Raw genomic sequence first — 26701 nt, forward strand, 5'->3', positions numbered from 1 at the left:
GCGGGTTCGATCCCTGCCCTTGCTCAGTGGGTTAACGATCCGGCGTTGCCGTGAGCTGTGGTGTAGGTTGCAGACGCGGCTCGGATCCTGCGTTGCTGTGGCTCTGGCGTAGGCCAGTGGCTACAGCTCCGATTGGACCCCTAGCCTGGGAATCTCCATATGCCGCGGGAGCGGCCCAAGACCAAGAAATAGCAAAAAGACCAAAAAAAAAAAAAAAAAAAAAAAAACAAACCAGAACCATCTGTCTACATACAGATTATGTATATGAAAAGTATATAGATGTGAATTTATTGGTGTCCATATGTATGCATTTATTTATGTGTGTATATATATTGCATGGATATGAAAAATATTAACAATTGGTATCTGTGTGCGGTGTGATTATGGGTGAATGCTGTGCTTAAAGACATTTTTTTTAGAGGGAAAGTGGATGCTTGAATGACAAATGGAATGTCGGTTAGAGGCAAAAGACCAGGCTTAAGGCTTGCGAGTGGGGAGGGGTGCATGGTGGCTGAGAGCAGGGGTGCCAGGGTCATCCTGGTCCTGGTGTGGCTTCTGCTCAGACATGATTTACCCTCAGGGCTCTGGGCAGGGGCTGCCAGCTCTCTGAACGTTGGCATTGTCATCTGAAGAAGGGCGTGAGAGGATTCCTGCTGCAGAGTGGTGTTGTATTAAGCGGGGTGTATCTGTAAAGTGCCTGGCACAGAGCAAGCACTCAATGAATCCTAATTAGATATAAATATACTGTCACTTGAGAATAATATCATCATCTGTTTCTCTTCCCGTCCTTCTTTCCTTCCCTCCTTCCTTCCATCGGTCTGTCTACTATCAAAACACACACACACACACACAGTTAGTCATGTATCTCAGAGAGGAGTCTTGATTTCTAAAGCTCCAGAGGGTGGAACCCATCGGTAAAGTCACAGAGAGTCCAATTCCAGCTCTGAATTAGGAAGAATTTTCCAGCTCTCCTTAGGTGAAAGTGGGAGCCCATCGCGGGAGGTATTCGAGCAGGTTCTGGGTGAACAGGTGGCAGAGGTGTGGGAGACAACATTTGAGGGCCAGGTGACTGGGTTGATCAGGCCATTGGATCCGTTTCCGGTCCCTGGATCGAAGCCGCCAGCAGAGGGATGAGAAGATGCCCACAGTCCGGTGGCTGCGCTGCATCCGGCTCCGCCCCTCGCCAGCTGTGTGAGATGCTGGCACCGGCATCGCCTCTCCTGGAGCCTCAGGGATCACGTCAGTAGCGTGATCTTTGCGGTGCAGTTGTTGTGAGATCTAGAAAGAGTGAAATTTAGATCCTGCTCCTATGATTTGTTTTGTTTCAGGGGAGCTGGAACTTAGCAGAGAGCCGCTCATTCATCCTGCCTGCATTCCCTCCTCCCACAGAAACTCATCTGCGCCTTCTGGGCGCCCGGCCTCTGTGGGCCCCTTTAAGGCCTCAGCGCTCCACGGATGCACTGCTATCACGGCCCCCAAACCCTCATCCCAAGAGTCAGGCTTTATCTCCAAGGCACCAAAGGATAGTCGGGACGAAGCTGGGCTCCTTGCCAGAACAACGCAATGAGAGGCTTTGCTCTGATGGGCTGGCTTCCTTGCCTACAGGATGGAAGGTGAGAAAAACCCTCAGGCCGACTTTAGGATGGGGGCCGGGGGAGTTGTCCAGTCTGTGCTAGAAGGATGTGCCAGGATGAAGGGCCCGGAGTGGGCATCTAGCCCTTCGCGGCTCTCCGCTCCTGCCCCCGCCTCCTTCCTCTGCCCCAGGAGTCAGAGAGCTTGGAACCGTGGAACCGCAGGCGCCTTGCTTCTCAGGGATGGTTCCTTCATTCCTTCAGACTCTCTGCCTCCACGTCCGCCCGCTTCCAGCTCAGCTGCAACCTCATGTCTCTCTCAAGGCCGTCACCACCCTGCTGCTACCTTCCCCCACCAGCAAACAAAGTCACACCTTCCCTGGGGACTCACCCCTTATCATAACAGTTTGCACGTGTGACATTGCCTTTCACTGGACCCCGGGCCCATCTCCAAAGCAGGACTCGTGGAAGGTGTGGGGGGAGGGCAGGGTGTGGGGAGCAAACCTCAGAACTCTGATATAGCTTTCTGCGTGTGTTATACTGTGCAAAATACAATTTAAAGGTGGCATCCATATGCAATTCATACCTAAACATTAATTATATAACAAACAATACTAATTTATCCATTAAAACAATTATATTTTATGATCTAATTAATGTTTTACAATATAGTATATATATTTAGTATAGTAATTAATACATACTAATTATTCATATATATTAAAGGTGACTGTTTAGCAATTTTTTAACTTAGGGATATATGATCAAAAAAATTCAGAACCAACCATTGTAGATTAGGGGCTACTCAAGAGCGGTGGTTGTGTATTAGTGATTTTGGGGTTCTCTGTATAGGGCTTGTTTCTAGTTGGGACTTTTAAATGTTTGCTAAGTGGATGAATAAATAAAGAGTCTTGGACTCCTGGCTTTTTGGGGGGCTGGAAGGAACTTAAAGGTTGAGATGGGACCATGGAACTTAATTTAAAAACAGCATCAGTGTTGGCGGTCACTGTCCATGGGCTGGGCCCACGTGTGAGTTAAATGCTCCAGCATCGCCATGGCTGCAGCATGGGTCACAGCTGTGAATCGGATTTAATTCTTGGCCTGTGGCGGGGCCATTAAGGCAATTTACACATGTGACTCTAACAGTTAAAATTCAGAGACAGCGAAATGCACTCCAGTTCTCTTTTAATTTGAAGTTGCTGATGTTACTATTTCTTTTTTGGCTTTTTAGGGCTGCACCTGCGTCATATTGAAGTTCCCAGGCTAAGGGTCAAATCAGAGCTGTAGCTGCTGGCCTATACCACAGCTCAGGGCAACGCCAGATCCTTAACCCACTGAGTGGGGCCGGGGATGATACTCATGGATACTAGTTGAGTTCGTTACCGCTGAGCCACGAAGGGAACCCCCCTGAATAGCTGAGTGATTCCCAAACTTTTGTCATTCAAGTGCCCACTGAAGATTTTTGCCATGTTTGCATAAGCCTATATGCATTCAAATGATAGTTTCCAACCCCCCACCTTACCCGTGGCATGTGGAAGTTCCTGAGCCAGGGACTCAAACCTGCACCGCAGCAGAGACAGTGCCAGATCCTTAACCTGCTGCAGCACAAGGGAACTCCAAATGCTGTTTTCCTTTAAACTGACTTTTACCTAAGCTGATTTATGGAGAAAAAGGAACCATATCGTTGCCGAATGCAAGTCCATGTGCCAATGCACAGTGAGACCAAAGGATACTGAGATGTTGGAGTTTGGAGCAGAGAAAGATTTATTGCAGGGCCTTGCAAGGAGACAGTGTCTCATGCCCCCAAACCCCAAATTCCCTGAAAGAGTTCAGCGAAGCATTTTTAAAGGCCAGGTGAGGGAAGAGGGAGTCACAGGGTATGTGAGCAACTCGTGCCCGATTCTCTGGTTGGTTGACACTAAGGAAACAGGGCAGTGTCACGGGGCCAACATTATCAATAACCAGGGTCCGGGGCTCATGAGCCTCGAGTAGTTAATTTCTTCCATCTGGTGCTTGCTTTTTTTTTTTTTTTTCTTTTTTTCTTTTTTAGCCCCGCACCTGCAGCATATGGAGCTTCCCAGGCTAGGGGTCGAATCAAAGCTACAGCTGCTGGCCTACGCTAAAGCCATAGCCATGCAGGATCTGAGCCACATCTGGGACCTACACCACAGTTCACGGCAATCCTTAACCCACTGAGCAAGGCCAGGGATCGAACCCGCAACCTCACGGTTCCTTGTTGGAGTCGTTTCTGCTGCGCCACGATGGGGAAACTCCCTGGTGCTTGTTTTCAGCATCTGACACACTCAGGAAGGATGCATGAGGTACTGTTACCTGGGTACTTGAGAGAAGCTAAAGCCGACGATAAGGGCGAAGGATCTGCCCCAGGAAGACCCCTCAGGGTCCTGCTTGGTTACAATATCATCACCATATTTGGAAAATCGGTATCCCTTGCCCTCTATGGAAGGTAACTCTAAAGAAATATGGCAGAGCTAATATCTGCCACTCGTGCCGTGTGACATTCTGAGCTCTTTGCATGGATTAACTCAGTTCTTACATCACCCTAATGATGTAGGTACTGTTATTATTACTCCCATTTTAAAGACGGGGAAACTGAGGAGCAGCGAGGCAACTCCCTAGAGTCATAGATGTTGAATTGCTGAGGTTCCTCGGCGGGGCGGGTGGGGGGTCTGACCCCCAAGCGAGTGCCTCTGCTCTGACCACTTGCAGATTCTACAGCAGAGGTTGGCGAGCAATGGCCAAGGCCAGGCTGGCCTGCTGCCTGATTTTGTACTGTCCCCAAGCGAAGAATAGCTTTTAATTTTTAAATTTTGAAATGACTGGGGCAGGGGAGGAAATCCGAAGAAGAATATTTCCGATTTCCATGTCTGTAATGAATATTCATCGGGACCCACCCTGACCATTCGTTTCTTTACAGTCTTTTGGCGCCTTTGCCCCAGACCAGCAGTGTTTCATTGCACCAGAGACGGCCAGGTCTAAATGATTCACTGTCTGGCCCTTTACGGAAAGCATGTGCTGTCCTCTCCCTCCACAAAGAAAGGGATACAATATTTTGTTTTAAAATTCCAATGGGAAGGTCTGTTGGTTTGAGAAGTGTTAAAGAACTAAGCAGAGACTCTCTTAGATGCGATAAAAAGGATTGATTGAAAGGAATGCCTTTCTTAATAGGTAGATTCAGTGTCATTGATTGCTGGGCTGTTTTACTCTTCAGTGCTCTCCTGGCCCATGTTTTAGAGAACCCTAGATACTCTGCTTGATATCTAAAAATCTCTTCTAGCTCAAAAAGTCTATATTCCTGAGAACTGGGTCATTATTTTTCCCAACACTGTGAGTCCCTGGGATCTTGGCTTCACTATCTTGGCTAAAATCCTCTCCCCTCTGCCTAGGGCTGAAGGTCTGCTTCTTTGCTTGGGTTCATATAAACTCTGAGCTCTTCAGCATGGCTGGGAAATAGCACTTTTGATGCAACAAGTTGAATCCTCCTACCCGTGGCATGCACTCAAAAGCATCCCATCCCTGAAAATCCAATTTGGTGTCTTAAAATCCTCGCTGGAAATACTGAGCTGGAGCAGAGAATTAAATTTGCTCAGCTCCAAATGTGGTTAGCTGTCATTTGAACAAAATGGGTCTCTCTCTTCTGAATTTGTACAACTTCCTGTTGGTCATTTTGGTGGGACTTGCCTGAAGATGATCATTTGCTTACTCAGAGCATGATAAAAAGTCCTCATTTGCTCGCACATGGTTTCGGGTGGGACTCAACTTACGTTGCCAAAACTCGGCCTCCGTACACCAGCACCGCATTAAGTCATAGAGTTGTGGGTGACGTAGGAAAGCTTTATTGCTTTGCCAGGCAAAGGGAGCCGCAGCAGGCTAGTGCCCTCAAAACTGTGTCCCATCCTAGAGAGGGGAGTGAAGGGCTTCCCACTCTTTAAGATGCGGGCATCATCACCTCGTGGACATTCTTCTGATTGGTTGGTGGTGAGGTCATTGGGAGTCGGTGTCATCACCCTTCTGGTTGCAACCGGTCTGGGGTCTACGTGCTGGTGGGCAGATGCAGTTAACTCCTTCCTCCCGGTGGGGGTTTCTGCTCAAGGGACATGGTTCAGAATATTATCTGTAGTCCTTGAGGAAGACCTAAAGGTTCTTGACTTTGTTCAATGGCTAGAGTAGTAGTATTTTGTCTTGCTTGACTGTTCTCCTTTTGTTCTGCATTTGCTCACTCTCTAAGTTTAGTCTTTTTCTTTTGACAGCCACACCCATGGCATATGGAAGTTACTGGGCTAGAGGTCGAATCAGAGCTGTAGCTGCCAGCCTACACCACAACCACAGCAATGCCAGATCCGTGGCCTACACTGCAGCTTGTGGCAACGCCGGCTTCTTAACCCACTGATAGACCCCGCATCCTCACGGACACTATGTTGGGTTCTTAACCCACAGAGCCACAGCAAGGAACTCCTGCGTTTGCTCTCTGATACAAGTTTTTCTACAGACAAAAAATAGCCGTGAGTGGAGCTCTCTTCTGGGCAGGTCCCATAGGGTCCTGCTCCATCACACGTATGCAAGTCGGGAATCTAGGATGGAACCAAAGACTTCATTCTGGGACCCGGCTGCTCTGGAGGAAGACTTCAGAGGAAAGGGACACACTCGTTTTTTTAGATGTCCTTTGGTGAGTTGGCACAATTTTTTTTTGATCCTTTCTCCCACTGTATTTCAAACAAGGACACATCAACCTGGGCCTCTGTGTTACTTGCTTCTCTTCCCACGGCCTCCAGGGGCCCACGCACCTCTTCAGCCCCAGAGAGGTTGAGCAACTTGCCTGAGGCCACTCAGCAGGGAAGTGGAGGAGCTGGGATTTGAACACAAGTCTAGCCTGTGCTCACGCCACGTGATCCCACCTGGAAACGCTGGTGGGTGCTGAGAACCCCGGCAGAGGCTGCTTGCTCTCTGGTTCCTTTCTGCTTTCTGCCTGCCTGGGAGATGGTGAGCAGGTCCGGGCCTGGAAGTGGATGCAGCTGGTTAAGGAACAGAAGGCACAGCCTTCCTTTCCCCACCCCTCCCTTCTTTCCTTCGGGTAACTGTTTGAGGACCTTCAACACACAGTGATTACACTAGGCTCTGTGGATACAGCGGCGAACAAAACAATCCCTCAATTTCTCGCCCCCACGGAGCTTGCATTCTAGTGTGGCTGGGGTAGTGAACACTCAGCGAGGCCAGCAGGTAGGAGCCCCGGTCCTGCTGGATGATGGTGAGTGCTCTGGGGACAAGCTGAGCGGGCAGGGAGGCTGGAGAGTGTCAGGAGGGGTCGTGCCAGTGGCACAGTGGGGGTCAGGAATGGGCTCCATGAAAAGGTGATCGTGGAGCAGAACGAAGGCGTTTCAGGCAGGGGATGTGGATCAGGAGACGGAGTGATGGGAAACCAGCCAACAGTCCAGGGGCTGGTCAGCCGGGTGTGTCTGGGGGAAGAGCAGAGTGAGTGAGAGAGTGAGGGGGGCTAGAGGCGACCTGTGATGAGGCCTCAGGTCACGTAGGTCCCTGCAGGTCAGAGGAAGGTTGCTGGATTTTATTCTGAGCAAAGCAGGAGCCAGGGGAGGAGCAGGACCCATCTGGCTGCTGCGTTGAAAACAAGGGCATCGGCCAGAAGACCAGGGAGGAGGCGGGGCCGCCATTAGGGTGAGAGATGAAGGTGAGCGGGTCCTGGGCTGCCGTGCAGGTGTGCCGAAAGCACGAAGATTCGTGAACTGTTCAGAAGGAAAACTGGCCTGGTCTGGCTTCAGGGCCTGATTAGATGTGGGGAGAGGGGAGTGAGCACTGGCTCACTCCGGGTGTCATGGGCACTGGCTCCAGGATGTGTCAGTCATTTCAGCAGTAACTAGACTCCCAAGCTCCTATCCCATCCATGCCCTAAGGTGCAGCCTGAGTGATCGTTCTTAAGTGGGGATACAGCTGTCTCATTTTGCTTCCTCCCAGAAGCTGACCTCGTGACAAGGGCTTGCGTTCAAGACCATCCGTGTTAATTCCGTGGGGCGTGGGAAGGGAAAGAGGGCGGGGAGCGTCTGCTGTCGGAGCCGTTACCGCGTGGGCGCCTGGGCAGTGGAGAGGGGCCAGCTGTTTACCACCTCTGTCTGCTGGGGGTTCAGGGTTGCAGCCTGGTGGGGGAGGGGCATTGTCAGGGCCCTTGGGGCTGGTCCTGCTAGTTTGCCATCCCGGAAACACAGCTCAGGTAGACTCACAGGTGTTTTCACTAAGCAGCCTTATCCTGGTCGGAAGACAGGGTGGGACACGGACCACATCTGCTACAGCGGCCACTCTGCTACCTCCTCTTTCAGTGGCTCCCTGTCACCTTCTGGAAGAAGTCCAAACTCAGGAGCTGCCATGCAGAGACCCTCCTCCTGTGGTCTCTGCACGGCTCGGCCAACGTTTTCTGTCTAAGGGCAGGGGCAGACATTTGCAGCTTTGCTGGCCTCGTGAGGTCTCAGCTCTGCTCTTGTCCCATGAAAGCAGTCACAGGCGAAGTGCAAATGGATGAGCATGGCTATGTTCCAGAACTGTGATTACAAAAACAAGAATTGCCCCGATTGGCTGTGCGGCTGAGGTTCGCTGACCCTTAGAGTTTGGCTGGGAATTGAACAGGTGATTAGGAGTGTGGGTATGATGAGAATGCTGTTAATTATAAATAATCACCCATCAAACCAAAGAGCTCTTAACCATGCTCCAGGGAAGGATGGGAGCCCACCTGAACTCTAATTACACAACTCACAGAGATCGGATCCAATTGTATTTCCTGAGTACTGTGTTTTCCTTCTGAAAATCTCAAAGCAGCATTTATACTAGAGGAAATTTAATTAAAGCCACAAAGAGATCTATGCTTATACAACTAACTGTCTGGTTTAGCCCACAGTTAATTGAAGTCATTGGAGAATCAATTGAAAGTGGATTTTGTTCTGCTCCAGCCCAGGGCCCACGACCCTATTCTGGTCATTGTAATCAAGTCCTGTGGTTCTGTGGCTTCGGAGACCAGCTGGCAGTAGCTGAATGGATATTTAATTCCATTTGGGGGTAACTTTCTTATACCCCGAGATCAGCTATTCTATCACCGAGGGTAATGACCTTTAATCAAAGGTCTCAGTAAAAAACAAACAAAAAAAACCCCCCACATTTAATCTGCTACACTGAGGGCAGCTTTGCTTTCTCTTTGTCATTAGGATCCCAAATGTAGATTAAAAATCCTTGGTGTTTTTTTCCCTAGAACAGGTTTTGGACTTGGATAGATCTGGATTTATATTCACATTTAGTTATTGTTATTTGGGTGCCTTGAGAAAACCTCAGCATTTTGGATCCCTTCCCTGCAACTTGGGAACGCTGGTGCCTCAGGTCTTGGCGCTTATACTGCTTCCTAGAGAGAATCACAAACAGTTACAGAACATTCTATGTGTTAGGTGCGTTGTTGAAAACATTACAATCATTATTTTATCACCACAGTGACCTTATATGAGGTTGGAATTAGTATTGCCTCGATTTTAAAGATGGGGAAACAGGTGTGGAAAGGTGAAGTGTCTTGTGAAAGTCACAGAGCTGGTGAAGGTCAAAGCCAGGTCTTGAGGACCCTGCGATGGGGGGAGGCACTTTGAAGAGGCATAAAGGGACCACCAATGGGACAGTTCTTGGCCTTTAGTAGAAGCTCAACATGTTACTTATTGAGTGATTTGGGGGGAAACATGTCCCATCTCTTGAACTGCTTCTCTTCGACATGGTGAGCTTTTGGCTTATGCATGAATCGATCTCTCTTTCTCTCTCTGTTTGCCTCAGTGTGCCTGGTGTAGTGAGGCTGGCAGGGGTACCTCATGCTTAGGAGGTGCCTGTAAACCTTGGAAGTCTCTACAAGGTCATGGTGGGGCACAGAGAGAAGGAAAATAGGGAGCAGGCTGCTCTAGGCTTTTCTAGGGAAAAGCAAAGGTGTTCTGGAGGGTTCCAGGGTATATTAGGATATGTTCAGTTGCAGGGAACAGTGTAAGGAACGCACAGTGTCACAACATGAAGGAATTTGGAGGTGGGTCACTCCAGGGTGGTTTTGGTGGCTGGATTATTCTGTTCCACCATCCTGAATCCATTGTCTTTCCATCCTTAGGCTTATCCCTTGGTCACAAAGTAGCTGCCACAGCTCCAAGTAGTTCATATTTCCTCCTCATACACTCTCATTAAGGCATTAAGTAGTAGGAGGTCATGGAGTTTCCACTGTGGCACAGTGGAAACGAATCCCACTAGGAACCATGAAGTTGAGGGTTTGATCCCTGGCCTCGCTCCGTGGGTTAAGAATCCGGCACTGCCATGAGCTGTGGTGTAGGCCAGCAGCTGCAGCTCCAATTTGACCCCTAGCCTGGGAACCTCCATATGCTGTGACCCTAAAAAAAAAAAAAAGAAAAAAAAGTAGTAGGAGTTCTTGTAACTTTTTTTTTTTTTTTTTTTTTTTTTTTTTTTTTTTTGGTTGCGTCTGCAGCATATAGAAGTTCCTGGGCCAGGGATTGAACCTGAGCCACAGCAGAGATCCGAGCCACTGTAGTGACAACGCTGGATTCTTAACCCTCCGTACCACAAGAGAACCCCCTCTTGTAAGTACTTTTATCAGGCAACAAAAACCTTTCAAGGCAAAAAACCTTACCATATGTCTCCTTGAGCCTTATTCTTTAGAACTGGACTGTACACGGTGCCCTGAGCCAATGAAACCAAGAAAAGGGGAGTGAAATGACCCTGCTGGGGACCGTCTAGTTTCAATCTCTTGAGTGGGGGCGGTGGGGTGGGGGGGCACTGCTTTCCTGAACATGTTCGTCCTTCGCATAATTGAGGCTCTGCAGTCTCAGCAAGGACAGGGTAGGCAAGGAGCACATCTGCCACAGAGAGCTGTGGTGGAAAGTGGGTCAGAAGTGGGCCATGTACCCTCCTTTCTCATCAGCTTAAAATAAGGGGCAGAGTCCCCATCATGGCTCAGTTGAAATGAATCTGACTAGCACCCATGAGCAGGTTCCATCTCTGGTCCCACTCAGTGGGTCAAGGATCCAGTGTTGCCGTGAGCTGTGGTGTAGGTTGCAGACTCAGATCTTGAGTGGCTGTGGCTGTGGTGTAGGCCAGCAGGTGCATCTCTGATTCGACCCCTAGCCTGGGAACCACTCTATGCCGCAGGTGCAGCCCTGAAAAGACAAAAAACAAGAAAGAAAGAAAAGGGCCAGGGCTCCCGTGAATTAGGAATGCTATACAGGGTGTGAGACCAAAGACCCAGCTCACAACAGAGTCCTCATGCTCTGCTTCAGTTGTCTCTGCTTCAGTTTCTCACCTATAAGATGCGGATGGTTTTAGTACCTGCCGCATAGGGTTGCTCTGAGGATTACGGGAGTCACTACGGTTAAAATGCTTAGAACAATGCTTAGCATATAAACTCAAGCTATGTGAGTATCATCTGCTACATTTCTTGGGACCAGGCAGATATGAAGACAGCCAACCGTCTTGGTTTGTCCAGAACTGGCTGGGTGCCTAGGACGTGGGGCTTTCAATTTTAAGACCAGAATCATCTGGGGCAAACTAAGGGGAGCTGATCCCTCGGAAGGGAAGACTAACAAGTGAAGTGGAGGGAGGGGACAGAGGCCGACTGGAGAGCAAGTACCTGCTTATGCCACTCTGCCAGGGACATGCCATCTTTCCCACCAGGGAAGTCAGAGCTGATGTTTCAGAAGCCAGACAGTTGGATTTTTTTTTTTACCCCTATTTCCATATTTTAGTTCTCTATTCATCTTAAAAAAATTTTTTTATTAAAGTATAGTTGATTTATAATGTGCCAGTTTCTGCTATACGTACATATATATACATTCTTTTTCTCTTTCATTCCCCATTACCACACTGCTTGTTCCAAACAAAACCCATTTGCCGACCACGCCATGCCCTTGGGCTGCCATGTCACATCCATCTCCTCTCTCTTCAGCCTCCACCCCAACAGGGATGTTTGCTGTTTCTGGAATGTGCATATTTATTTTCTGCCTTCCCAGAGAGGCTCCTCAACTCCCTCTTTGTTTCTGTAGGAAGCACCAGACGGAAATTAAAGAAGAAAAATGTTCCATGGGTTTAGTGGCCATGTCAACAAAAAGATTTTCCCTGGTGAACCTCTCTCCCAATCACTCACTTGTGAAAGCTGCATGATGCGAAATTAAATGTGGATGTGGGTGCAGTGGGTGGCTCTGTCACTGTCACGGAGATTTGGGGGAAATAAAATTTGTTCATCTCAGGCCAGTGTGATGGGCAGGACCGCTGGCTTTCTCTGCCCGCTCACGGCTACAGCATTTGCAGACCTTCCTTTTTTTTTTTTTGAAGTGCAGTTGATTGACACTATTATATTAGCTTCAGGTGTGCAGCATAGTCATTCAGTGTCTTTGCAGATTATGTTCCATTATAGGTTATTACAAGATAATGGGCATAATTCCCCATGCTATACAGTAAATCCTTGTTGCTTAGCTCTTTTATGTATAGTAGTTTGTATCTGTTAATCTCATCCCCCTAATTTGTCCCTTTGGTAACCATAACTGCGTTTTCTATGTCTGTGAGTCTGTTTCTGTTTTGCATATACATTCCTTTGTGTAATTTTTTAGATTCCACATATAAATGATATATAATATTTGTCTTTCTCTGACTTACTTCACTAAGCCTAATGTTCCCTAGGTCTATCCACATTGCTGCAAATGTCAGAATTTCATTCTTTTTTTTTATTTTTTATTTTTAGAGCTGCATCTATGGCATATGGAAGTTCCCAGACTAGGGGTTGAATCAGAGCTGTAGCCATAGGATCCGAGGTATGTCTGTGACCTACAGCACAGCTCATGGCAATGCGAGGTCCTTAACCCACTGAGTGAGGCCAGGGATTGAATCCGCATCATCCTGGATACTAGTCGGGTTTGTAATCTGCCGAGCCACGACGGGAACTCTAGAATTTCATTCTTTTGTATAGCCTTGTTAATGTCATGTGGTGTGTAAACACACCACATCTCCTTTGTCCAGTTGTCTCTTGATAAACCCCTAGTTTGCTTCCATATCTTGGCAATTGTAAATATTGTAAATAATATGGCTATGGACATTGGGATGCATGTATCCTTTCAAATTAGTGTTTCAGTTTTTTTTTTTTTTTCCAGATGTACACCCGGAGTGGAACAATGGAGTAGGTTTTTTTGGCAGTGAACTTGTACTGATCCAATCAGTGACCTTCATTTCAGGAATTCAGGAATCTCTGGAAGTGCGAGGATCTGCCCCATTGTCAGTGAGTGTTAGGCCCTCTTTGTGAAGGGGTAAGGGCCCATAGACATTTTGTGAATGCTTATGAAAAAGGCACCTGAATCCTTCTCCAAATTTCCTCCTACACCTCCGAGTCCTAGGCACCCACATGGGAGTTCCCACCCCTCCCACTTGCCCATTTTGATGTTCACACTGGTCCCTGTTCAGTTTCAGGGACAAGCCTCAGGGGTGCGAGTGAGGATGCTCGATTCCTCAAAGAATGTTTATATTTGAAACAGGATCACTGGTAAATGGGTCTGTAACCCCAAGGAACACATCCCAGGGGGGGCACTTCAAGCAGCGTGACCATCTGGTCCCACTTACCATGGCTCCTTCCTTGTTAGGTGATAAGCCCTAGAGGGCCAGGCCCTTGGCTTTGGGTCTCTTGCTGCCTAGATTCTCCAGTCACAACTTTTAGTCTCATTTTTACCTGTCTGTTCCCAATGAAGGACACTCCTTAAGGGTGCTGTTCCTCAAATTTCACTTTGCGTACAAGCTTCATGAGTTTTGCCATATGTACATAGGAACAGGCTACTACTAACTTAATATTTCTATTTACATAAACTCACATGAGTTTACTTAAAAGGAAACTTACGTCACTAATGTAAATAGAAGGCCAAGATTGTGTTCTATAAATAAGCTTTACCAGGAAATATAACTACAATGGGAGTAATATTATATACCAGCTAGATACCGTTGCCTAGGAAGGCTCTTAACCTGAGATCTGCTCCTTTTTTTGTTGAAAATGACAGGTGTTAGAACACTGTTAAAGACATCCTAGCACAGTCCTGAGCCTTTATCCTAAAGGAGGATAGAAAAGGAGCCACTCTCTGATTCAATGCTATTTAAACTGGTGCCCTCCCCACCATCCAAAGTCAATGGGGGGTCCAACATTTGGGGGAACACCATCCCAGGAGATACTATATGTTCAGCCCTAGCTCTTTCTAGCCAGGAGGTCTTCTACAAGGAGAGTCCCCAGCCTGGGCCCTCCTTGGATTGGGAGCTTCAGGTCCTGGGTAGATATCAGTACTGGGGCCATTGCCCCTTTGGGTAGATTTTCTCAATGGACCCTGGCTTTGGGGTTGAATTAGAATCTCCAGAGTGGGCCTAGAAATAAGCTGATTTCAGTCTTCCAGGAGGTTCATGACTGATGAAATCTGTGAGCCCCCGCCTCAGCTTCTCAGTAGCCTCCAAAGGGGCAGACTTTGAAGCGGAGGACGCTCTTCCCAGCCCCCACAGGATCCTCCACAGACACCAGAAGCAACTCTCTTTGCAGGCTGTTTATTCAATGAACACATATTGAGTATGTGCTGAATGCCAGGCATTGCGCTGGCCCTGGGTGGGGGGATCGTGCAAAGTGGAGGAGATGGTAAAGGAGGAGACCATCCTTTAATGGGTGCAGAGCTCCAACTTGGCTTTTGAGATGATTCTATGCTTTAGGGCTGTGCTTAACACAAAGGTACATGTTTGCCCCTATAACATTTGCATGGGCAACTAAGGATGTTCTGTTTCTGGCAATGACATCTAATTTGTCTTGGACCCATCTTCCTGTTGAGGTTGACTGGGAAACCTGGACCAAAAAGTCCCTTTGAAGGCTCTAGAAAGGTGCTAAGGCAGCCAGGATTTGAGGGGCCGAGATCCCAGGAAGAAGAGAAGCTCCCAGGAGCTTGAGCCTGATATTTGAAGTCTTTGCTGATTTGGAAGCAGAGGCTGAGGCTGATGGTCTGAGCAGTATCTTTGCCATATATATAGAGGTAGGGCAACAAACATTGGCATTCAGGGCCCGCCAAGGAAGAGAGGCTCTGGTAAAGCCCAGGATTTGAGTTGGAGCCCTGGAGAGCTGCTCCCTAGGAGTGAGGATGAACTAGAAACAGATCTTCTCTCCAAAAGACTGAAGCTCAGCTGAGTCATCTCAACTCCTGATTGGATTATGTTGTGCTTTTATTCCCCCCCTAATCTAGTTGTCTGCCAGAAGCAAAAGTAAATCTTTGGAGAGAGATCAGAACATTAATTTTCCTCTCCTCACTCCCTGTTGCCCTGTATTTCATTCCAGCCCCAGCTTCCAGAATTAGTTTTGTGCAGGTGTCACTCAACTACATTGATTAGCCTTTATATAGCTCTGACTTCCCAGGCCAGGGGTTCTCTAGTGCCTCTGACTATGGAAAGTTGCCTTTAATTTATTTACATGCATTCTGGAAGTGAAAGAGTGTTAACCGTGCACAGAACAACTCTTGATCAATGAGAGATGTGAGTTGGAGAATAATTTGCTTCTCTCTTCCATGCTTTAGGAAGAAAAATTTGAGATACAATTCTTAGGAGGTCTTGGCAGGATCAATCACCAGTAGCCCAAGCTAACTGCCAACTCAAGGATGTACCCAGCAATTGGCTTTCTCCCTGTTATAGTGTACCCAGCCCCACTTCTGTGCCTCTGCATTACCAACCCAAATGAACTATCTTTGTACAGGTCAAGTTCTTAGCTTCTACTTTCTGGGAGAATCCAGACTAAGAAAATATAATGCAGAGTTTAAAATCCTCTACATTTTCCACCTATAATGTCTAGCATATGACAAAAAAATAAGTAGGAATACAAAAGCAACCAACCAAAGTGAGAACAAAAACCAAGAGAAGATACAACCAACAGAAACAGAACCACAGAAAATTCAGATGTTGGTGTTCTTTGACAGTATACTTAAAGGTAAAAACATTGCTAGAGATAAAGAAGGACATTCCATAATGATAAAAATATACATGATGATTCTAATTTTGTTTGTTTTTGCTGACATAGGCTCAAAGTCAACAAAACTAAAAGGAGAAATAGATAAATCCCAATCATATTAAGTGATTTTAATACACTTCTATCAGTAACAGAAAACACATGAAAACAGCCAAGAATTTAGAATATTCAATCAACATTATTAATAGGTTGATCTAACTGCCACATGTAGAACATAGTACCCAAGAACTGCAGAGTACACATTACTGTCAAGAGCTTATGGAACGTTTGACAAAATAGACCACACATTAGGCCATAAGGTAAGTCTCAACAAGTTTTGAAGGACTGAAATTACACAGAATATGTTTTCTGACTATAGTAGAATTAAGCTAGAAATTAATCCAAAGATAACTAGAAAATTCGCATGTGTTTGGAAAGTAAGCAACTCACTTTAAAATTACCTATATGTCAAAGGAGATTAGAAAATATTTTCAATTGGATGATAATGAAAAGATTAAGTATCAAGTGGAGATTTTTACTCAAAGCAAGATGAAGTAAGAGCGACTGGATTTACCCTTTACTACTCAAAAATTCAGAAAAAATAAAAAGGAACAACACATATCCTATGGTCATGTATGACAGTGATACAGTGATCTCTGAGACAAGGCAATCAATATGAGTTCTTGACTTATGGCCCAGAGAAGGTTTTCATACTGCCAAACAAATCAATGAATGGGACTCATCAACATTAGAAACTGTTTTTTGACAGATACTATTAAGAGAAGGAAAAGGCAAGTCATAGACTGGGAGAATATTGATAAATTACTTACCTGATAAAGGATTTGTATACAGAATATATAAAGAACTCTGAAATGCAAAGATTTGAAAAGATACTCTATCAAAGAAGATATACCGGTGGCAAAATAGCACATGAAAAGATGTTCAATCTCAATATGCATTAGGGAAATGCAAATAAACTCATAATGAAATACTACCAAACACTTATTCTAATGGCTAACATAAAAGAAACAACACCAAGTGTTGACGAAGAGTAACTGGAACTCTCACATATTGGTAGTGAAAATGTGAGATGGTAAAGCTACTTTTGAAAACCGTTTGGCAGTCTCTTTGTGAAGCTGAGTATACACATAACCTATAACCCAATAATCTCAATTTTAGGTATTTACCCAAGTGAAATTAAAGTTATGTTCACAGAAAAAAAAAAAAAAAAACCTGTGCACTAAGGTTTACAGCAACTTTATTTTGTAATCACCCTAATCTGTAGATTGATGATGTTCAGACTTTTCTATAAGTGCATTATGCTTCAATAAAAAGCTAAAAAGTATCAACTAGGGATACTAAGTATTTGGGAAATTCATTTCATTTCACAAATAATTTACTGAGTGCCTTTTATGTACCAAGCACTGTGCTGAGGAAACAGGGAACAAGTCAGTCGAGGTCCCTTCCTATAACGTGCTCTCTTTCTGTGTGTGTGTGTGTGTGTGTATTTTATGGCATATAGATAATTATAGTTTACTGATGCTTGGCCAAGAGCAGGTGCTATGGGAGCCTGCAGGAGGGGAAACTAACACGCAAGTGATGCCAAGAGCTGAGGGCTGGCTAGCATTTAAGTGGATGAAGAAAGGGAGAGTCCTGTTGCAGGCATGGGGGAACAGCATGTGCAAAGGCCCTGAGGGGTGAGAGAACTAAGCACATCCGAGGAACCTAGAGTTCACTGTGAGAGAGTGACAGAAAGGTAGAAGGGGTAGACAGTGGCCAAGTCATGCAGGTTCCTCTAAGCCATGCCAAGGCGCCTGGACTATTTTCTGAGGGCAATAGGGACCTGAGGAAGGATGTTAGTGAGTGAGGGGAGTGGGTACTAGGGCCATATTTGCTTCTTGAAGAGGTAACAATGGCTTCTGGGTGGTGAGGGTGCAGGCATGGCGATCAGTGAGATGGAAAGAGATCTGTCATTCAGAGGTGACATTGAGAAAAGGATGGGAGAGAAAAGGATGGAGTTTGAGGAAGATTTAGGAGGGAGAATGGGCAGGACCAGGTCCTGAGTTGGCTTGGCAGGTGGTGGGGCTAATGGGTGACACCTAGGGAGTACTAAGTCATTTGCAATAAGTGCAGATGGAGGGGTGCCCCAGCAGAGAGAGAGATGCTCCAGTGGAGAGAGACACTCAAGCCTCATCACACTTTCACTGCACAGCAGCCTCCATTCTCTCTCTGCTGCAGTCCTGCCGCTCCTGGCTCATCTACATCTGACCTTCTGTTTACAACCAAGCCCGGAGGAAGCTGCTGGGGGAAAGCAGAGCCTGGCACTAGAGAAGCATCCTGACAAAATAATTACAGCGTCAGCAAGAGAGTGGTGAGTTGCAGCTAAAACTTAATAATCGGAGTCCCGAATTCAAGCTGGGAAGTGAATTCAACTACTGCATGCCTCCCTTGGGGTCCTTCAATCACATTCTGACTTGGACCCCCTACTGGACTAGGAATTGAACGGTAAGTGTTCTGGGTAATTTGGGATCACCAGGAAACCGATGGTCAGATACTTGGCAGAGGTTGGCTCAGTTCCTGGAACCTCCTGATGATGGTGTCTGTGATGACCATCTGTTGTTTTGGCCAACCCAGCCCACATTCCCTCTTCTTCCGGAAACAGCGTCTCCATTTCCTTTTGGGAATCTTCCCCTCCCCCACTCCCAGTCGGCTTAGTCCTGTCAGATCTGACCCCAGTTGCAGAGGGCAGGTGGTGGCCCCTCCTGCAGAAAGAGACATCTCTTAAAGGTCCTGCAGGGATTGGATGGGTCCTCTTCGGGTCATGTGCCCATCCACCCCCCAATCAGTGTGGGAGGGCGGATAGGGCGCTCTGATTGGTTGGCTTGATCACACACCACCTCTCTGATGGAGGGGAGCATCGAATGGCAGTGGCACGACCTCAGAAGTGGGCTCGCTGAGAAATGATGGGGAAGGCTGGAGGGTCACCTCTGTCCCTGCGTCAGTTCACAGCTGCCTATGAGGAAGGCGCCAATGTTACGTCACTCCACGGAGAAGGAGGGGTGGCTCAGAATGGCTCTGTCATTTCTCCTAGGTCACAGCAGGAAGTGGCAGACCCTCCTAGGGAGGGAAGAAGAGGGTTGTAAGGAGGCAGCTCATCATCCAGCCGCAGAAGTATCTTTGTCCTATTTCAGGGGCCCCTCTTTTGGGGTGTTTGGGAGGGTGCCTCTCCAGGGGAGAAGTGTGGTCCAGGGAGCAGATGCTTGGCTTCTGGTCCTATATGTTCAAGATGGTGGAAAGAGCCTGACCTTGGAGTCACTCACTAGTGTATAAATCAGGCAAATGACAGACTTTCAGAGCCTCCATGTTGCCCATCTATTTGAGGGGAGTGATGGCAGGAGCTCCCTCAGGATTACTGGGGGGATTAAGTGGGTTAATGTTTGCGGAAGTTTTTAGTAGACCATGGGAGCCCCGTGGGTTTGTTTCTCTCACACTCAGGAGCCCTTCCCTGCTCTGTTATTATTACGGTGTGGCTGTGTCCACGTCCCCAGAAGCTCTGCTCTCTGCAAAGCATGTGCTTATCTGCTAAGTAACCCATTGGTGTCAATGGGTTAAGCGTGACCCTCTGGGACCCAGGATAGCTAATAGTGGTCACCCAGGAAATGGCACAAGCTCTGTGCTAAGGACTGCCATCCTGTCACCTGACCTTCCCTCTGCTTCCCGGGGCCGGTTCTGTGGTTACGCCCACCTTGCCAATGAGGACGCAGCTCAGAGAGGGGAAGCCATGTGCGGGAGGACCCCCAGCCAGTTAGGGGCAGAGCTGGGCTTTGAACATGGGTCTCTTGGATTCAGAAGCCCGTGCTCTTCCCTCTGCGATAGTCCTTCGTGCTGCTAAGGTTGGGGATCCCATCCCAGGGAGTGCTTGGGGGAGAAGGTTGTGGCCAGCATTGGGCAAGGGGCTTTTCTTGATTCACTGAACAGTCAAAATTCCCAGGAAAGGTGCCTTCTGGCCTTTCCTAGTCACCAGCTTCTTCCAGGTCTTGCAGGAAACTTGGGGTGCAGCTGGGGGAAGTAAGGAGAGAGATGGGAAAGTCCTCAGGGCTTTATAGCATAAGTACACAGCACGAGTGGTTCAGCAAATAGGTGTGTTTAGGAACCATTATTATTTTTTTCGTCTTTTGTCTTTTTAGGGCCGCACCCATGGCATATGGAGGGTCCCAGGCTAGAGGTCTAATTAGAGCTGTAGTTGCCGGCCTACGCCACAGCCACAGCAATGCCAGATCTGAGCTGCATCTGTGACCTACACCACAGCTCACGGCAACGCCGGATCCTTAACCCACTGAGCAAGGCCAGGGATTGAACTCGTAACCTCATGGTTCCTAGTCGGATTCATTTCCGCTGGGCCAGGATGGGAACTCCTATGAAACACTTTTCATTCATTCATTCATTGGTATGTGGGAGTCGATGTTCCAGGGTCTCTGGGGACAACAAAAGGACCATGCACATCCCTTACTGATGTGGGCATCTGATGTCTTGTGAATCCCCCCCACCCCGCTTTTGATGAAGCACAGGTGCTCTTGGAGGACCCCGCCCACTCCTGTTCAGGTGGCTGGGTGGACGGGTTGAGCAGGTCTCCCCTGGCCCCAGGTAGCTTTTGGGGGTTGGGTCAGCCCTGGGGCTTGGGTGGGAGCTTCTTCTGGAAGAAAGGCAGTTGGATGTGATCTTGGAGGTGCTGCCGGCTGTCCCATCACCTCGTGGGGAGACCCTGTCCTCCAGCCAGTGTGGAGGACGGCACGGCGAGGAGATGGAGACCCTGGGAGAGGGATGTCTTGACTTTTGCTGCATGAAGCTGGCCTGTCTCTGGACTTTTCAGTTGTGGGAGGCCATGAGCCCTTTAAATAATCAGCCGCTGTAGTGGGGTTTCTGCCCTAGGTACATTTGATCGCAAGCTCTTAGTGTGATCTCATTTCAACACCAAGAAGGAACATCCTTCTCTTTTATCGTCATACTTGCATGTACATATCGGTTTGTGTTTAAGAGATTTTTCAATACCCACGGGGACCTGGGTTTAGTTCTGGCTCTGTGTCTGAGTCACAGCACGAGCAAGGGCCAGCCCCACCTCCCCTGCAGGCTTCAGTCTTCCCATCTGCAAAATCACTGCCCGGGGCCTGCTGGCCTGCAAAGTCCCCTCCACTCTTAACTGTCTATGAATTGAAGATCGCTATCTGTGCGATGAGACAAAATAATTTAAAAAACTAATTAAACGCTGGTGTGTCATCTGCTAGGCTCAGAGCTGTGTTTGCTGAGGCAGAAAGGAGAGCGAGGAGGGCCTGATTGGCTGGGGGCACAGGGATTTGTGCGTAGGAGCCCCCGGCAGCCTGGGCATCGCTTGGGCTGCTGCCCGCAGACGTGTGAAGCATCGATAACGCTTAAGCCTCCCGTAAAGCTCCCTTCACAGATGGCTCTGGGGCTGCACGCCCAGCTCCAGGAAGGAGATGTGAAACCACCAGAGCGGGTGGGCACAGATCAGCCCCCAGCACAGGCCTGGAGCTGTGCAGTCTTATGCACAGACCTCGAAGGCCCAGGACCTGCAGGAACAGAGACCAGAATCCCAAACTGAGGAGGTGCCAGAGGGCCAGCTCCAGCAACTCCGTCTCTCGGAGTCCAGACACACCCGACGTGGATAATGGCAATTAGCCTGCAGAGATGACTGCCTTTGGGTCTTGAGGCATCAGTGAGACCCAGCCTCACTGTTGATGGGTTGCTTTTGTAAAGGAGGAAAGCACGATGTTAGGGCGTGTTGGGCTCTGGGCAGCAAATGCCCTGATAGCAGCAGCTAAGAGGTTGAGGGTCCTTGATCTTTCAACGAGAGGTCTGGAGGGTGGAAGGGAAGGGATGCCTCGTGCCACAGAGGGTCACCAGGGACCCTAGCTGACCTTCTCGGTTGACCTTTCATCCTCAGGTTTGTCACCTCAGATTCAGGAGATGGCTACCAAGGCGCCAGACAGGTGTCTTCTCCTCCTTCTAGGGAGGAAGCAGGGTTGCGGGCAAAAGGCTCTGTCAGCCTGTGTCTTTGGAAGAAGATCCACCTTCCAGCGGCCTTTCAGAGCCACCTGCTCATGGAGCTCTCTGGCCAGCACGGGGTCACTGCTACCCAGGGCTGCAAAGGAGCCTTGGAAAGACCCTAGGAGGCAGAGGAGGCGGGGGCTGGCCGGGGTGATGGTCAACTCGTGGTGGCCCAGGGAGAGCTCAAGCCCTCCCCTCCGATGGCCTTGTGTCTGCTGCTCCATGGGGGGCTGAGTCGAGGCTGCCTTGCAGATGCCCAGCCCCCAGCCTGCTCCTGGTTCCACCGCTCACTCACCGTGTGACCACGATGCTCACGACAGAGTTCAGCCTGTGGGAGTGACTGGAATAGAAATCCAATGGGCATGAAAGCTAAATATTTCTGATCCAACTGGAATTGGACACCTACAAAGCCTGCACAACCACAGCGTCTCCCCAGCCGTGAGTCACCACGTGCGTGTCTTGTTCTCCACGCCCTGATGCAATCAGACCAGACTCAATGCTGTCAACAGGCTTCCACGTCTCGTTGGCTGCCCTGGGCGTTTACTTTTCTCCCCCGCAAAGTCCGCTGGGAGTCTAGCCTTGCCAGGAAGCTCACTGTGGAATGGGACCCCCCCATCTCAGTGCGTCCATCTTTTAGCTGCACGTGGCTCCAGCGTCCCTGTGGCAGGGAGGAGGCTGCAGGTCCCTGCCTGGGGTCTCAGATGCTTCAGCCTGGAAGGGACAGGGCTCACTTCCTCTGCTCACACCCATTGGCCAGAAGTGGTCACATGGTGTCAGCCAGCTGCCAGGGGCCTGGAAACAAGGGATGAGCAGGAGGCAGTAAGGGTCACCCTGGTTGCCCTGGCTTCCTGCCCCCTCCGCCCCACCTGCACACGCTCCAGGGATGCTGAGGTTTTTGGTCCTCAGGATGAGCTTCCCCACGCTCACCTTCTCCTCCGTGCATGTGCTGCACCTCTGGCCCTACCCCACTTCTCCTGGCTGAGTCCTACTCATCCTTCAGGCCTTATGTTAGGTTTCACTTTCTGTCCCCCCACCCCCCGGGTGGGTCGAGGTGCCTCCCGTGGGCTCCCATGGCTCCCTGCATGTAGACCATTGGGCATCACTGCCCAGTAGTTCATTTTCCTGCCTTCATGACTCTCTCCCCGCGCTGGTCTGTGAGCTGGTCCTGACACCCTGTGCTGATAGCCCAGCACCCAGTGCAGGTGTTCACTGGCCAACTGTTCATGAAAAAGAGCAATGAATGAACCTTTATTTCAGCTGTCTTGAATCCTTGTCTTGGGAAGTGTGGAATGAACAGAGGTGAATCAGTTTTGTTAGAGAGCTTTCAGGCAAAAAAATACAGCATCCTGACGATACTTGACTGTCTCTAGGGACGGAGAGGAAAGCAGTGTGGCTGCCTCTCCCCAGGGAAGTTTGCTTCACTGCACAAATAGAAACGAGGGTCAGGGATGCCTCGTACAGAATTTTGTTTGCCGAAGTTTGCAGCATCTCTTGTTAGTAGATGGAAGCCTTTGTTTCAAGGGGCAGTGTAATCAGGGTGGTGGGTATGGTGGCTGGAAGCACAGGCCAGCACTCTGATGCCAGCTCTGTCACCAAGAGGCTGTGGGGTCTCGGGAGAGACACTTCACTCTTCTTTTTTTCTTAAGTTTATTTTTTATTGAGATAACCCTGGCTTATAACATTGCATAGGCTTCATGTGCGGGTATTGTATTTCTGCTTCTGTATACCCTACAGGGTGCTCAACACCGAAAATTTATTTTCCATCTGCCACCATGCAGTTAATTTCCTAATTTACCCATTTTGCTCTCCCCACGCCCCTTCCCCTGCGGTAACTGCCACTCTGTTCTCTGTATCTTTGGTTTAACTTTGTGTGTGTATTTAGTTTGTTTTTTATATCCACATGAGAGTGAAATCACACAGTATTTGCTCTTTGTAACAAGGTCCTTGAGGGTATTGTGTTTAGGGAAACAAGTCAGACGGAAAAAGACAAATGCACAGCTTGGCTGGATGGCTGGGTTTGACTCCCAGCTCTGCCCCTGGCTGTGAGGCTTAAGCTACTAACTTAACCTCTCTGTGCCTTGGCTTCTTTATCTGTAAAATGGGAATAACTATAGGACAGACAAGTCACAGAATTATGGGAATTGAGTGAACATGAACAACCTTTAGGAAGTGCCTGGAACATCGCAGGGACTCAATAAAGCTTGCTCTATATTGTAATTCTTTTTTTTTTTTTTAATTTTTATTTTATGGTGCACCCATGGCATAGGGAAGTTACTGGGCCAGGGATTGAATCTGAGCCACAGCTGCATCTTACACCACAGCTGTAGCCATGCTGGATCCTTTTAACCCCCTGTGCTGGGCCATGGAGCAAACCTGTACCTCCACAGGGACCCGCCACTGCAGTCAGGTTCTTAACCCACTGTGCCATGGTGGGAACTCCTTTATTCTAATTCCTATCATCAGACGCTATGGCAGGCACTGGGGACTCAGCAGGGAACAAGACACTGTCCCTCCCCTCAGGGAGCACATGGGCCGTGGAGGGATCAGCAAGCAAACAGGTAGGTTTCCCCCGCCTCTCCCCCGCCACCTCCGGTTTGGAACGGTCCACACGCAGTGACAAGGAGGGCAGCTGGTGTAAGTGGGGGCTGGGCGCCAGACCTCCTGACTTGGGATTCTGGCCTCATCCGTCCTGGGTGTAAAAAGGTGATCACCCACCTCACCTGGATGTGGGGAGCTTGACAAACACCTGGGCGCTTAGAGCAGTGCCAGCCTCACCTGCGGGCTCAGGAAGGTTAGGACTTCTCTTTACGATGGAACCCCTGGGTGAAGGTCAAGGGAAAGCTGAGCTTGAAGGATGAGTAGGTGCTGGGCGGGGGTGGCTTTGGGCTGGTAGGCAGGTGGTGGTGGTGCAGAAACCATGGCAGCGGAAGGAGACAAACGGCTCTCGGAGATGCAGAAAGCAAGGTTTATCCGCACCGGTGCGGGCTCAGTAGGAGTCATCTCCGGAGCCTGAGCACCAGGTCTTTGTTCTCAGCAACTTTTATCCCATACAGGGTCTTGGTTTTCCCGTGTAAGCAGCCCAGACTCCCCCTTCACCGTGCAGACAGTTCCTGCCTAAGAAACTGAGCGAGCAGGGTTACAGAAGCAGAACTGATCAGAGATGCTTGGAGCAGGATTAGCGGGGCTGGGGGCTTGGACACAGGGCGTGTAATTGCTACATAATTACAAGAAGGATGGCGTGAGACCAGCAGAACTGAAAAGGCTGGCAGATGCTTCTTCAGACAAGGGGAGGTTATGTCTCTTTTTCAGACAAGGGGGAGGGGTTATACCTCCCACTTCAGTGGTGGGGCGTGAAAGCAGCTCAGTGTGGCCTCTGTGGCTCCTGCAGGATGTGCGATGGAGGGGGGGGCAGTGAGACTGTGCAGAGCGGGGCGCGCTCCCCTAGACGGTGCCTCTGTTCCTTCCGCCAGTGCTCACGGCGCCCCCTGTGCCCACGCCCTGGGGTAGAGCAGTGCATAGAGCAGACTTGACTGAGACTTTAGCCTTTAGCCCTGGCTAATGGGGAGCCAAGGGAAGATATGACGAAAGGAAGGTAAAAATGTGCCTTTCAGACAGATGCAGAGGCTGAAGCAGAGAGAATTCAGATCCCAGGATAGATAGGAAAGGGGTCACCGCGACCCAGCCCGGCTAGAGTTGTCCTGAGAAGGGCCCGCATGGCAGTCCTCGGCCCTTTTTCTCCAGGTACCGTCGCCCTAGAAGATATAGGATGCCCAGTTAAATTAGAACTTCAAATAAACAGCAAATAATGTTTCAAGTCAATATTGCATGGGGCATACTTAAACTAGAGTATCTGCTTACTCTGGCAGCCCTACCTCCATGGGGTTACAGGCTGGAGCTGCCTGGCGGCCTCTGGGGAGCACCAGGTGCTTTCGGGCTCACCTGAGCTCAGCCCTTGGCCTGATGAGGGCGGGGTAACATCTTTACAAGACAGAACAAGGTGGAGGCGGGGACAATTCAGAGGAGCTTCACCCAGCCTCCTGGGAGCCTCACGATTGGCTTTCCTCGTGTTTCTCAGTGGGCCGCCCCCTGCTCTGCCTCTGCGGAAAGCGGGTCTGAGCCAGCTGGGCCTTGATGCCCTGCCTGGGAGGGTTGAGGAGGGCAGCATCCGGAGTCAGTCCCGTGTTGATTACCGCGCTGGTTTGTCCCAGATCCCCGTGGGCATGAAGGACAGAGCGAGATGGATACACCCCAGCCCTGTGCCCTTAAGGAGTTCAGGACCTGCCACCCACCGAGTTCTGCTGTCTTAGCAGCACAGTCTTGGCTAAGGGCCTCCAGAAGCAGGAATAGCAGAAACCACCTTTGCCTGAGCCCTTACCTTGCTGGCTGGCGTGCAGCAGGAAGTGGGGTTGTGCAGAGTCAAGGACAAGCCTTGAGGAGGCCAACATCTTTGGGTTTGAGCCTCAGTTTTACCACCTGCCTGTGCATGGTCTTTGGAAAGCTGCATCTTCCTGAGGTTCCACGGCCAACCTCATGAGCCTGTGGGAAGCTGCCCTAAGCAAATGTGTACGCAGTGCTTAACTCCGCAGCGCCCGGCGCTTGCACTGCCCCCAAAGGTCAAGGTCTGCACATCATCCACGAGGAAACAGGCTCGACAAGGCAAAGTCCCAGGGTGAGCGTCTGCTGATGGGCAGAGCAGACGACCCTGACTCATCTTCCTGAAAGGCAGCATTTCGCATAACAAACTGGCAAAGCCAGAAGGGTTCTCCGACGTGGAGCCCCTGGGCTTCTTAAAAAAGCTGAAATTCATTTGGTTATAAGGACTAATGCATATTCATGGAAGATAATTTAGAAAATGCAGCTTTGCCAAAAGAAGAAAATAAAACTCACCAGCGTGCTCACCACCCAGCGAGAGCCACGGTCGACGTGCCGAGGTGCGTATTTAAAGACTTTGGGGAAATTTTTAAAACCTAAAACGGAGATCTCCCGCATTGCTCTTACTCACTGCAAAGGGCTGGGATGGGACGGAGGTCCT

The 26701-nt window shown here is 49.1% G+C and overlaps 1 long non-coding RNA gene across 3 annotated transcripts; it reads left to right on the forward strand.

The window, feature by feature from the left end:
• LOC106506717 lies at positions 239–23637 on the forward strand. 3 transcript variants are annotated; one of them, XR_002340017.1, is made up of 4 exons: positions 239–1613; positions 12755–12879; positions 17845–18111; positions 21566–23637. It is a non-coding gene; the product is annotated as an uncharacterized LOC106506717 (long non-coding RNA). The 3 variants fall into 3 exon arrangements; XR_002340016.1 differs by lacking the exon at positions 239–1613 and adding an exon at positions 6013–6806; XR_002340015.1 differs by lacking the exon at positions 239–1613 and adding an exon at positions 6014–6834.

The sequence above is a fragment of the Sus scrofa genome, chromosome 17 (assembly GCF_000003025.6).
Source record: "Sus scrofa isolate TJ Tabasco breed Duroc chromosome 17, Sscrofa11.1, whole genome shotgun sequence".
Lineage (NCBI taxonomy): Eukaryota > Metazoa > Chordata > Mammalia > Artiodactyla > Suidae > Sus > Sus scrofa.